The sequence below is a fragment of the Drosophila miranda genome, chromosome XR (assembly GCF_003369915.1).
Source record: "Drosophila miranda strain MSH22 chromosome XR, D.miranda_PacBio2.1, whole genome shotgun sequence".
NCBI classification, from domain to species: Eukaryota; Metazoa; Arthropoda; class Insecta; order Diptera; family Drosophilidae; genus Drosophila; species Drosophila miranda.
The window spans coordinates 31,781,662-31,794,702 of record NC_046674.1 but is presented as its reverse complement, the minus strand read 5'-3'; the positions used below and the strand labels follow the sequence as shown (position 1 = coordinate 31,794,702).

Sequence of the window (13,041 nt, the reverse complement as noted above, 5' to 3'; positions counted from 1 at the left end):
TCGGAGGGGCAATCAAATATCACTCATACGGCACATGAATAATTCAACCAATTTAAAAGACAAAAACCAAAAAGGAAACAATGGGTGGAGAGAAACGCAAATTCACATCAAATTATACAATTACAAAATATTAAAACAAAATTATGGATAATCATTTTCAACGCATATAAACCGAAGAAAACAAAGCCAAACTTTTATTTAAAATTTTCCAATCAGCTGCAACCTTCTGAAGAAAAGAGCCAAGATTGAGGCTTGTGTGCCTCTCACCAAACGCGCTTCACAAGCTAACATATAGGCATTTCCGCGAAAAGGTCAACCAAGAGTCAAAAAAAAACTACCGAAGATCTTGCTGTTTTTGATTATATATTATTTAGAAGTATTGAAATTTTATATTTTTGGGTCAAAATAGTGAATAAAAGTTCATATGTAAAAAACAATTGTAAGCGAAGTTGAGTTTGTATGTATCTTGCAATGGGCACGTTTTATAGGCTTATTTCGTTAAATTATTTACTTCATTTAGAGTTCTCTTACCGTAGAGCTTCTCTTCTTTAATTGTACTTAGATAAGTGAAGTTACGGTAAAAATAACAAAGAGAGACAACAGAGCACGAAGTAACCGTATTTGTGCTAATCTTTAATCTGATAAGTTGTCAAAACATTTGCATTTAATGATAAGAGTGGACGCAAATTTGTAGTTTACGTGAGATTGGTTCAACAGTCAGTAAAATAAAATTAAATAAAATTTTTTTCCAATATTGGTTTTTTTATTCATTGCGAAAGTTTGTCGTGTGAGTGACCGGAAGTGCAATCCCTTCAAAAAAAATTATTTTTGCCTAGTTATTATTAGCTTTTTCAATGAAAATAAAAATAGCGCGCACCGCTTATTCTCAAAAATGTCATATTAATTAATTATGTATACATATGTATGTACATATGTTAAGCAAAAACGAATTTAAAATAAATTAATTTATTTTCTTCTGTAACATCGAGTATTTTTTAGTCGTTTGCAGCTCATGGATATCGCTTTTTTATTTTTATACCCGATACTCAAAATGAGTATTGGGGTATATTAGATTAGTGGTGAAAGTGGATGTGTGTAACGTCCAGAAGGAATCGTTTCCGACCCCATAAAGTATATATATTCTTGATCAGCATCAATAGCCGAGTCGATTGAGCTCTGTCTGTCTGTCCGTCTGTTCGTCTGTCCGTCTCTATTAGCGCCTAATGCTCAAAGAGTATAAGAGCTAGAGCAACGAAATTTTATATCCGGACTTCTGTGATATGTCACTGTTACAAGTATATTTCAAAACTTTGTCCCGCCCACTTCCGCCCCACAAAGGGCGAAAATCTGTGGCATCCACAATTTCGTCGATACGAGAAAACAGAAACTACGCAAAATCATAGAGAATGACTATATCTATCAGATTCCTGAATCTGGATCAGATCGGATCATTTTTATAGCCAAAAGGAACAAATCAATTTGCAGTGGCTACGCAGCGCCCGACGACACGCTCAGACTGATTTTCTGTCTCTCTCGCACGCACTCTTTGTCGTGTCGGTCAATATTAGCGGCGTCTGCCGGAGGAGAGCCATACTGACTAAGTATCGGGTATAAATGTAGAGTTGCAGTCTACGCAGCAACTCACAACGTTCCCCCTCGTTTTTTTAAACACGTGTATAACCTTTTCTTTTCTTTTATCTCGCCGTTCCACCAAACTTCCCTTTCACAACTCAGTTCTATGGATCGAATGATCCAGCGCTTGAGCTTTGATTTTGTCTCTTGATCCCATTCTAACCGCACGCTCTAAAGCACAAGGCCTAGATAACCCACCACGATAACTCAAAGCTCGCTCTCCCGTCAAAAGCTTTCTCTTTATTCCCATTTATTCCATTGCTTGCAGATAAGCTACAGGACTGTGCACAAAAATAAGTCAATCCAAATATGGGCCGTCACACCACATGTTATTTTTAAGCTGTTCTACTTGTGAGTTGCTGCGGACACCGCAACTCTACGGTTATACCCGATACTAAGTCAGTATGACTCTCCTCCGGCAGACGCCGCTAATATTAAACGACACGACAAAGAGTGCGTGCGAGAGAGACAGAAAATCAGTCTGAGCGTGACGTCGGGCGCTGCGTAGCCACTCCAAATTGATTTGTTTCTATTGGCTATAAAAATGATCTGATCTGATCCAGATTCAGCAATCTGATAGATATGGTCATTATCTATGATTCTGCGTTTTTAGTTTTCTCGAATGTGCAATATTATAGATGCAACAGATTTTCGTCCTTTGTGTGGGCGGAAGGGGGTGGGGCGAAATTTTGAGTTACACGTTTTATAGTAAGATCTAACAGGAGTGCGGATACCAAATTTGGTTACTCTAGCCTTAATAGTCTCTGAGATTTTTGAATATCCCCAGATTTTCGTCCTTTGCGGGGGCGGAAGGGGGTGTGGCGAAATTTTGAAACAAACTCGTCTCGGTCCGATATATTAGGAGTGTGGATACCAAATTTGGTTGCTCTAGCTTTTGTAGTCTCTGAGATCTAGGCGCTAATGTTTTACTCTAAGCAAAGCCGCCTATGCTACGTGTGTGTTAGAGAGAGACAGGGCGAGAAAAAATGAAATGAGAGAAAATGAAAAAAAATAAAATCATATTTTACCGGCTGCAACTGTAAACGGCAAACACAACGCAAACCAACGGTTTATCCAACAGCCGCTATCTCTCGCACGAAGCAGGGACAAAGAAGACCAGACGATAGCTCTGCGCCTGGACAGTAGCACACAACAACAACACAAGCCGACGGTTAGACAGCAGCCTCTCTCTCGTGCAAAGCAGAGACCAAGAGACCAACGAGCGTTCTGTTGCTGCACATCATCTCTAGACACAAGGCCTCAACTCAACGCTCACAGTAGCACAGTTTCTGCTCTCCGCTCGGACAACACCAACAACAACGACTCGCAAGTTCTCTTAAGCTACGCTTTAAGCAAAGAGAAGCACTCCCGAGTACCAGAGTAAGTGTTTCGTTGTGGGTATTTTGTACAAGGTCAAAGAGAGTGCAACTAAGGGTGAGAAAGGTACATACACATATAACAGCAACATGTCAACAGCCGAGTCCCACGACCTCGAAGCCGATCCTCAGGTGGAGATCGACAATCTCAGTGTTATTCAGACAAATCTCATTGCGAGGGTTAATCAAACGGTGCGTAATTTCAGAAAGGATGGCGCAGATCGGAAAACAAAAGCTTATTTTCAAACGCGCTTACAAACTTTGCAACGGTTCTTAGGTGAATTTGAGCAAAATCATCAACGTTTGCTAATACTTCGATGTCCAAGTACGCATAGTTATGTGTCCAGCGAAGTGGCCTTTCGCTTTGATGAAGACTATACAACGGCATTCAGCATCATATCAGAGGCCTACGAAAATGTATGTCCAAGAGCACCACCGGTACAGCAGAATCCGGAGCCAGCAAATCCATCCGTATCATCAGTGCAATTGCCCAAGCTACCTGTACCGACATTTACAGGCAAGTTTGTGGATTGGCCGGCATTTCACGATGCATTTGTTCAACTCATCCATAACAACCAGAAACTGTCCGACGTCCAAAGGTTTCATTTCCTGAAGCAAGCTCTTCCCTCGGATCGCGACGAGGATATTCAGCAGATGGCGCTTGCGGGAAATAACTATGCAACAGCTTGGAGTCTCGTCCTCAAGCGATACGACAACAAACGGCTGCAGTTTATGTACCATATGAACGGTTTGTATGACTTGCCACAGTTGACAAAGGAGCAGTCTGCTGATATAAAACATATGCTTAATGTTGCGACGGTTTGTCTCAATGCTTTCAAGAATCTAGATGTTCAGCATTGGATGGCTCATCATCTCACTTCCAGACTGCCAAGCACGACACTGCAAGCTTGGGAGCTCCATCTCGGTAGCTCTGCCGAACTTGCCACCTTTTCTCAGCTACAATCATTTCTCAACGACCGTCTCGTCAGCATCGATGTGTTCGAAAACCGAGGCCACTCCACGACGCGGACACCTGTGCCGCAGCCTGTCAATCAAAGGCACCCGAAGAAGTCAGTTGGCAACGTAACATACAAGGGCAACAGTTTCCATGCCAAGACTGCGGTTGCCGAACACACTCGCTGCCCTCACTGTAGCGACAGTCACAATCTTCGGCATTGCCCGGACCTTTTGTCCAAGGACTGCTTTGCAAGGAAAGCCATCGTCGATCATGCAAAGGCATGCCTCAACTGTCTGAGCCGTTCCCATGCACTTTCAAAATGTACCAGTAAAAGGAACTGCACGCAGTGTGGTCAAAGACACCATACACTGCTGCACTTCCCAACTCCTGCTCAGGTGGCAACACAGCCTCACGCAGCCTCCCATAGCGCTCGTTCCGGTAACTCCTGGCAGTATACAACGAGCGACTCATCTGGCAGGGCTACACCTACGCAACTCTACGCTAGGACCCCACTTCCTACTCAGAGCACTGCACAGCCTCTCCCAGTTGTTCCCAACACTAGTTCCGGTGGTCATCCACAGTCTGCAGCGACCGACTCGTCTGTGAGAACACACTCTGCGCAACTAGTCTCCGCTACGGCAACGCATCACGAACCCAGCACTGTCCTTCTGGCCACTGCCCTGGTCACAATCCACAACCCCCACACTGGTCAATCAGCGGTGGTACGTGCGTTAGTGGATTCAGGCTCGGAAGGAACCCTCATTACAGAGCACACAGTGCAGGCTCTCAACCTCAAGCGGCATCCAATTTCGGCAGAAATTGCTGGAGTTGGGACCACCTCCAAGAACAGGTGTACCTACACTACAGAATTGGCATTAAGTTCTTGTACTTCGCAGTTTTGTACTACCATTGATACTGCGTTTATACTTAAACCGCTTACATCGCAATTACCTTCAAAATCCATCAAATTGCAGCAATGTCCTCATTTGAACGGAATAGAACTCGCCGATCCCAGGTTCTACAAATCACAACGGATTGATCTTCTGCTGGGAGCGGACGTAATCCCACAGATCCTGCTTTCAGATATCCGCAGAGGAAAGGAGAACCAACCAATTGCACAGCACACCCAGCTGGGCTGGATAGTCTTTGGTCGAGCCACTTCCACACGCTCACACGCTGTCACCATTAGATGTCACCACAACAGGCTAGAGAATCTCGTCCAGAAATTCTTCGAAATGGAGCATCTCGGTTCTGCAAAACAGCTCACACCAGAAGAGCGATGGTGCGAGGAGCATTTTAAACGAACTCACATCCGTCAACGAAACGGCAAGTATTTGGTACGGTTACCACTTAAGCGTTTGTTTGACCCTTCGCAGGTGCTAGGCAAATCACGTCAAATCGCGATTAATCGATTCCAAATGCTTCAACGAAGATTCCAAAGGCAGCCGGAGCTGCAAGCCAAATATTCGGAAGTCATGAAGGAGTACTTTCAACTAGGCCAGGTGACCAAAGTAACAACCAAGGAGCAGCAGCATTGCATCATTAGCAAGGAGAATGGAATCGAGTCCACATGTTGCACCTTGCCTCATCACGCAGTATTTAAAGAGGAAAGTGTCACTACTAAGGTTAGAGTAGTATATGACGCCTCCTGTAAAACGTCAAACGGAAAATCGCTCAATGACGTCCTATGCACCGGACCAGCGCTCCAAAACGATCTAGCCGGCGTGGTCCTGAATTGGCGTTTCCATCGTTTTGTTTTTGCTGCCGACATTCAGAAGATGTATAGAGGCATTGACATGAATGCAGAGGATTCGCAATATCAACGCATCTTTTGGCATGACGAACACAACCAAGTAGCTGAGTATTATCTCAACACAGTTACGTTTGGAACCGCTTCAGCTCCTTACACAGCCATTCGCGTCATACATCAACTGGCGCAGGATGAACGAGACCGATACCCACTCGCGGAAGGGGTCCTTCGACACGAAATATACGTGGACGACGTACAAAGCGGAGCTTCCACTCGCGAAGGAGCATTAGAAATTCAAAATCAATTGATCGGAGCCTTACGATCAGCAGGAATGGAGCTTCGAAAGTGGTCTGCGAATGACGCTTCTCTGCTACAAGACATACCTCCAGACCATTTATCTCATAAGACATTATTAGAGTTTGAGTACCAAGATCCCGTTAAAACCTTAGGCCTCTATTGGCATCCACATCAAGACTATTTTGGGTTCAAGATAAATTTTGAAATCAGTCACGCACATACTAAACGTTCTTTACTTTCCACAGTCGCCCGACTGTACGACCCATTAGGTTTCATCACGCCCTGTGTCATGACCGCGAAGGCGATACTCAAGGACTCATGGATGGCCCGCATCAAACGCAACGATGGCAGCCTAGCACAACTGGACTGGGATGAACCGCTGCCAACCGAACTGCTTGATAGATGGCAGGGATTCATACAGAACTTGCCATATGTCGAGCAAATTCAAGTACCACGATGGCTGCGCTTCAACATCCACGAGCTTGCGTCATTACAGCTACATGTTTTCTGCGATGGATCATCACTGGCGTATGCAGCATGTGCATATATTCGTGCAGAGCTACCAAACGGAATGATTCAAACTCATTTGCTAGCTGCACGCAGTCGAGTCACACCCACGAAACCGATCACAATTCCACGAGTCGAACTTTCGGGTGCGCTGCTGGCAGTTAAACTGGCAAAATGGATCCGGGACCAACTTCGCACTGCAGGACCACCTATGGCAACCTTCTATTGGTCAGATGCTACTATCGTTTGGTTTTGGATAAATGGAGATCCCCACCGATGGCAAACCTTTGTGTCAAATCGCGTTGGACAGATTTTGGAGCATAGTACATCAACCCAGTGGAGACATGTACCTACTGCGGTAAACCCAGCGGACTGCGCAACTCGTGGCTTAACACCACAAGAGTTAGCAGTACATCCATTATGGTGGTCTGGACCATCATGGCTACAGCAGCCGGAAAGCCAATGGCCGGCAAACGGAGTTCCCAGTCAGGACATCGACAGGACTATAATCGAGGAGAAACCGTCAGTTTTGTTCCAAAATGCTGTGCAAGTCTCGGAGGCTCCAGAAGCCTTCATCCACAACTCGTCCTCATACGACAGGTTAATATCAGTCATGGCATATGTTCTACGGTTTATACATAACATTCAAGCCAAAGGGGACAAACTGTCTGGACCACTGAGTGTGCAGGAGCTCGACAACGCTTTAAGTCATCTCGTTCGCAGCATTCAACAGGAGGTCTACGCGACAGAGATATTGAGGTTGAAGGGAAACAAGGCACTATCGGGCACACACAAGTTGTGTCAATTATCCCCATTTCTAGATGACCAACAAATTCTACGAGTCAGAGGTCGACTGCGAAATGCAATGCACCTTCCGATAAGCCAGCGACAACCAATGATCATTCCCAATCATCATCATTTTACCGATCTCGTCGTGCGTAATGCCCACCGTCTCGCACTCCACGGCGGCACCGAATTAACGCTAGTCAACGGAAAACAAACTGTCAAACGCATTCTTCGACAATGCGTCCGATGTTTTCGTCACCGACCGAAACCAGCAGCACAATTGATGGCCGATCTTCCCCTACATAGAGTCAATCCGCCAACTCGTGCATTCATCGCCACCGGAGTGGACTATACAGGCGCGTTCGAAATTCAAGCATCCAGATTCCGTGGACACACAAACTACAAGGCGTATATCGCAGTGTTCATCTGTTTGGCTACAAAGGCAATTCATCTTGAAGCGGTCACGGGCTTAACCACCGAACACTTTCTCATGGCCCTACAACGTTTCATCGCGCGTCGGGGCTACTGTCAACACATGTATAGCGACTGCGGCACGAACTTCATTGGTGCCGACCGGGCTCTTCAAACCTGGCAAATACATTTGAAACGAGAGCTACCCACAACTGTAATACCTGCTTTAGCGGCCCGAAACGTCCAATGGCATTTTAATCCACCGCATAGTCCTAATTTCGGAGGCCTTTGGGAGGCAAATGTAAAGTCTGTCAAAACACATCTCTATCGAGCCTTTTCAGGATATAAAATGACCTACGAACAACTTGCTACCGTGCTAACACAAATTGAAGCCTGTTTAAATTCCAGGCCATTATGTCCACTAAGCGCGGAGCCGGAGGACCTAGCTGTCCTCACCCCGGCACATTTTCTTATTGGAGATTCATTATTAGCACCGCCGGATGTAACGACAAGGGATGTTCCACTCACAGTCCAATTTCTGGAAGGACAGAAAATGATCCGGCAATTTTGGAAACGTTGGAGTTCGGATTGGCTATCACATCTTCAAGCCCGTCCAAAGTGGCGACAGGAAACCGACAATCTACAAGTCAGCGATCTAGTAATTGTCAAGGATGACCGACTGCCACCCAACGAGTGGAAACTGGGAAGGATAATAGAAGTTCACCCTGGAGCTGACAGTTTAGTCAGAGTCGCAACTGTTAAAACAGCATCAGGCGTATACAAACGATCGGTCTCTAAACTATGTCGGCTACCGTTGCCACAGACCTCAGAACAATCCTACCACCGTTGCTAGCTCTATTCGACCATACATGTACCATAACGAACACTTTATTTATTCACAGAGCATTCACATGTGACATCCTTTGGTTTCTAATACTGGTCCCAGTATTGGGGGCGGCATGGACGGTTTTCTAAGGGTTAAACTACAAAGAGAGTGAGAGAGCTCTAACTGCGATTGCCCACTCGGAGAACGGCGTCGTTTCATGCTAGGGCAGCGTAACCTCGTTTCCGATCACCATGAAGAGTCTTCGTTTGCGTGTCGACGAAATCACAACGACAATTAGCAGTTGCAGCCGGCCGCGCTTAAACCCGTATTACCCATTACATACATACATACTCTATACGCGATTAAGATTAAAGTTTAAGTTGATTGAAGTCCAAATGAATAAATATCGAATTGTCTATATCGTGTAGTACATTATTAAACGCAAAGATTCCCCAGAGCATTTCTGCTCAACATTGAAATCTCGTATCGAGGATTTCACAACACACAGATTTTCGTCCTTTGTGGGGGCGGAAGTGGGCGGGGCGAAGTTTTGAAATATTTTTGTAGCAGTGACATATCACAGAAGTCTGGATCCAAAACATCGTTGCTCTAGCTCTTATAGTCTTTGAGCACTAGGCGCTGAAGGGGACGGACGGACGGACGGACGGACGGACGGACAGACCGACAGGGCTCAATCGACTCGGCTATTGATGCTGATCAAGAATATATATACTTTATGGGGTCGGAAACGATTCCTTCTGGACGTTACACACATCCACTTTTACCACAGATCTAATATACCCCAATACTCATTTTGAGTATCGGGTATAAAAACGAAGTTCTCTTCTATCGCTCACTGCTGGTACTACAGGGCAGTCAGTATGGCTCTCCTCCGGCAGACGGCTCTAACATTAAACGACAGAGTGAGTGCATGAGAGACAGAAAAAAAAGTCAGAACTTGTCATCGGGCGCTGCGTAGCCACTGCAAATTGATTGGTTCCTTTGGTTATAGTAATGTTCCGATCTGATTCAGATTTATCAATCCGGTAGATATGATTATTCTTTATGATTCTCTCTTATGATTTCTCGTACCTTTAAAATTGTGGAAGACAGAGATTTTCGTCCTTTGTGGGTGCTGAAGGATGTGGGGTGAAATTTTAAAACAAACTTGTAACAGTGAAATCTAACAGGAGTCTGCATAAATTTGGTTGCCCTAGCTTTTATAGTCTCTGAAATCTAGGTGCTCATAGGGACGGACAGACGAACGGGCAGACATATATGTATATATTTTATGGCGTCGGAAAGGAATCGTCCTTCTGGACGTTACACACATCCATTTGCACCACAAATCTAATATACCCCTATACTGATTTTGAGTATCGGGTATAAAAAGGGCATCATAATACACATATGTAATAATATGTAAATGCAACAATAACGTGTATTTTATCTATGCTCTTTATTTGGCTTTTAAGGTTGTGTGAAAATTTGAAATCAATTTTTTCTATTACTTTTGAATAAAAATGAACAAAATATTTCTAGCCTGCTGAGCTGTGCTTTCGGACTAGTCGACAGCCCTACTCAGCTGTCAGTTGTCTAATAGAAAATTATAAAAAAGTCGAGCTGAGAGATTTATTTTGTCAGGCAGGGCGAGAAGGAGCAAATCAAAATCGAAGTTCTAACTTATAAATTATTGAAACAAAATACAGAATACAAACATCAGGTAAGCAACAAAATGTCTGCAGCCGGAGCAACATTAGCACGACTAACGAGGGGGAACGTTGTGAGTTGCTGCGGACACCGCAACTCTACGGTTATACCCGATACTAAGTCAGTATGGCTCTCCTCCGGCAGACGCCGCTAATATTAAACGACACGACAAAGAGTGCGTGCGAGAGAGACAGAAAATCAGTCTGAGCGTGACGTCGGGCGCTGCGTAGCCACTGAAAATTGATTTCTTGCTTTTGGCTACAAAAATGATCCGATCTGATCCAGATTCAGCAATCTGATAGATATGGTCATTATCTATGATTCTGCGTTTTTAGTTTTCTCGAATGTGCAATATTGTGGATGCAACAGATTTTCGTCTTTTGTGGGGGCGGAAGGGGGTGGGGCGAAATTCTGAGATATACGTTTTATAGTGAGATCTAACAGAAGTGCGGATACCAAATTTGGTTACTCTAGCCTTAATAGTCTCTTAGATTTGTGGATGCCCCAGATTTTCGTCCTTTGCGGTGGCGGAAGGGGGTGTGGCGAAATTTGGACACGAAACGGTCAAGGTCCGATATCACAGGAGTGTGGATACCAAATTTGGTTTCTCTGGCTCTTATAGGTTCTGAGATCCTTGAACTCATATTTTGCAATTGACAAAACCGACCATGAAACCTGTGTGTTAGAGAGAGACAGAGCGAGAAAGAATGAAATTGTTTTCTTGATTCTGGCTATAATCATTATTCGATCTTGTTCAGATTTTGCACTGTAGAAGATATGGTCATCCTCACCGATTCTGCGTTTTTGGTTTTATCGTATCTTTAAAAATGTGGATGCCACAGATTTTCGTCCTTTGTGGGGGCGGAAGTGGGCGGGGCGAAGTTTTGAAATATTTTTGTAGCAGTGACATATCACAGAAGTCTGGATCCAAAACATCGTTGCTCTAGCTCTTATAGTCTTTGAGCACTAGGCGCTGAAGGGGACGGACGGACGGACGGACGGACGGACGGACGGACGGACGGACGGACGGACGGACGGACAGACGGACAGACAGACAGGGCTCAATCGACTCGGCTATTGATGCTGATCAAGAATATATATACTTTATGGGGTCGGAAACGATTCCTTCTGGACGTTACACACATCCACTTTTACCACAAATCTAATATACCCCAATACTCATTTTGAGTATCGGGTATAAAAATGGTGACTCTTCCAGGTGTAGTACCGTCACAATGTCAGAAATGCGTGCGCTGAGCTTGCGTCTACATAAGCAGTTCCACCAAGTACTTCCCCTGCGGGCGGCGATAATGGCAATGATGCGTCGTGAAACCCATCACGACGGTACACGCCTGATGAGTGGCGATCGCGAGGTGGTCGGCTATGGCGTAAACGGCAATCCCATCTACATCGATTGCGTGGAGTTTCCGTTTCCGGCGATTCGCTATCGCGAGGTCACACCCGAGCTGTGCGCAGTGCGCGAAAAGGAGCTAGGCGACTGGAATGCGTTGTCGCTCCAGGACAAGAAGCTCCTGTATCGGCACAGCTTCTGTCAGACCTACGCTGAGTTTCAGCATTTTACGCCCGACTGAAGGTTGGTCATTGGCGTTGGTTTTTGGTCAGTCGCCGTTGGACTACTTATTTCGTTGTCCTATTACTTCAAGCTATATGACCCCGTGCCGGAAACGTATGCCGAGGACCGGCGCCAGGCGCAACTGCGTCGCATCATTCAACTGCAGATGAACCCCATTACCGGACTGTCGTCCAAGTAGTGCTACCACTCCAACAAATGGAAATAATTGGTGACCACAGATCAAGCTGATCCACTAAGTACACAGAAACAAAACCTCTCTATAGCACAGTTACATGTTAGCACCATAAATCTAAATTCCACGAATCGCAAATGCACATAGTTAACGCAGAGTCGAGAAGAGAATTAAAATCAATCGCACAAATCAACCTTAATCGATTTCACATGAACATAATCGAAAACGCAGAACACAAAATTGATAAACCAAAAGAAAATTGTCTTAAAATAAACCCGTTTTAAGCTCGTTTTATAGAAATAAATGTGTCTCTAATTTTTCTCTGCATCGTACTTCTATTAAAGGAAAACAAAATTCTAAGTACAGCTAAAAATGCGCTTTATTGCAGTTAGTGATTTATGTTTCGTTTATATCCAATATATATGTATATATATACATATAAAATGTATATTTATGCATGTATGTATGGCGATGTATGCAAACCAAACGCATATGTCGCACGCGAGTCAAATGTATCGCTAACTTTTTAGCTCACTGGCGATCTCGTTTGCGGGCATGCTGCGAGACACTCGCTGAAGGATCGTGCGTTTGGTTTGGTGGGTATGCATAGCACACACATACATATACGTGTATACTCACTCTTACAATAGAACATCTTGAAACGCTTTTACTAACAACCTCGCTACTCCAACCTGACTTCAGTTAATGTAGATGGCTGTAATTTTGTGTTTGATGTAAAGGTGTTCTAGTTTTATTATGTATGTATATATTTTGGTATGAATGGATGTATGATAGTAGTATGTATGTATATGCAAGTATAATATATACATACATATATGTATGTATGTAAATACTGACATCAGTGTTATGAATTCCGCTTAAATTTGTGTTGCATTTATGGTGCATCACATGCAGGGAGTAGAGTAAAACAACGCTTAAAGCTTTTTCAGAATTAGGCCTAAAGATTGATAAATATGAGTAAATAGACGATTGCAATGTACAAACAATGTCATAAAAACAAA

The 13,041-nt window shown here is 44.3% G+C and overlaps 1 pseudogene; it reads left to right on the top strand.

Annotated features, from left to right (window-relative positions):
* The first annotated feature begins 10,117 nt into the window (after window positions 1–10,117).
* On the top strand, window positions 10,118–12,418 carry LOC108165235 (annotated as a pseudogene).
* Window positions 12,419–13,041: the final 623 nt, after the last annotated feature.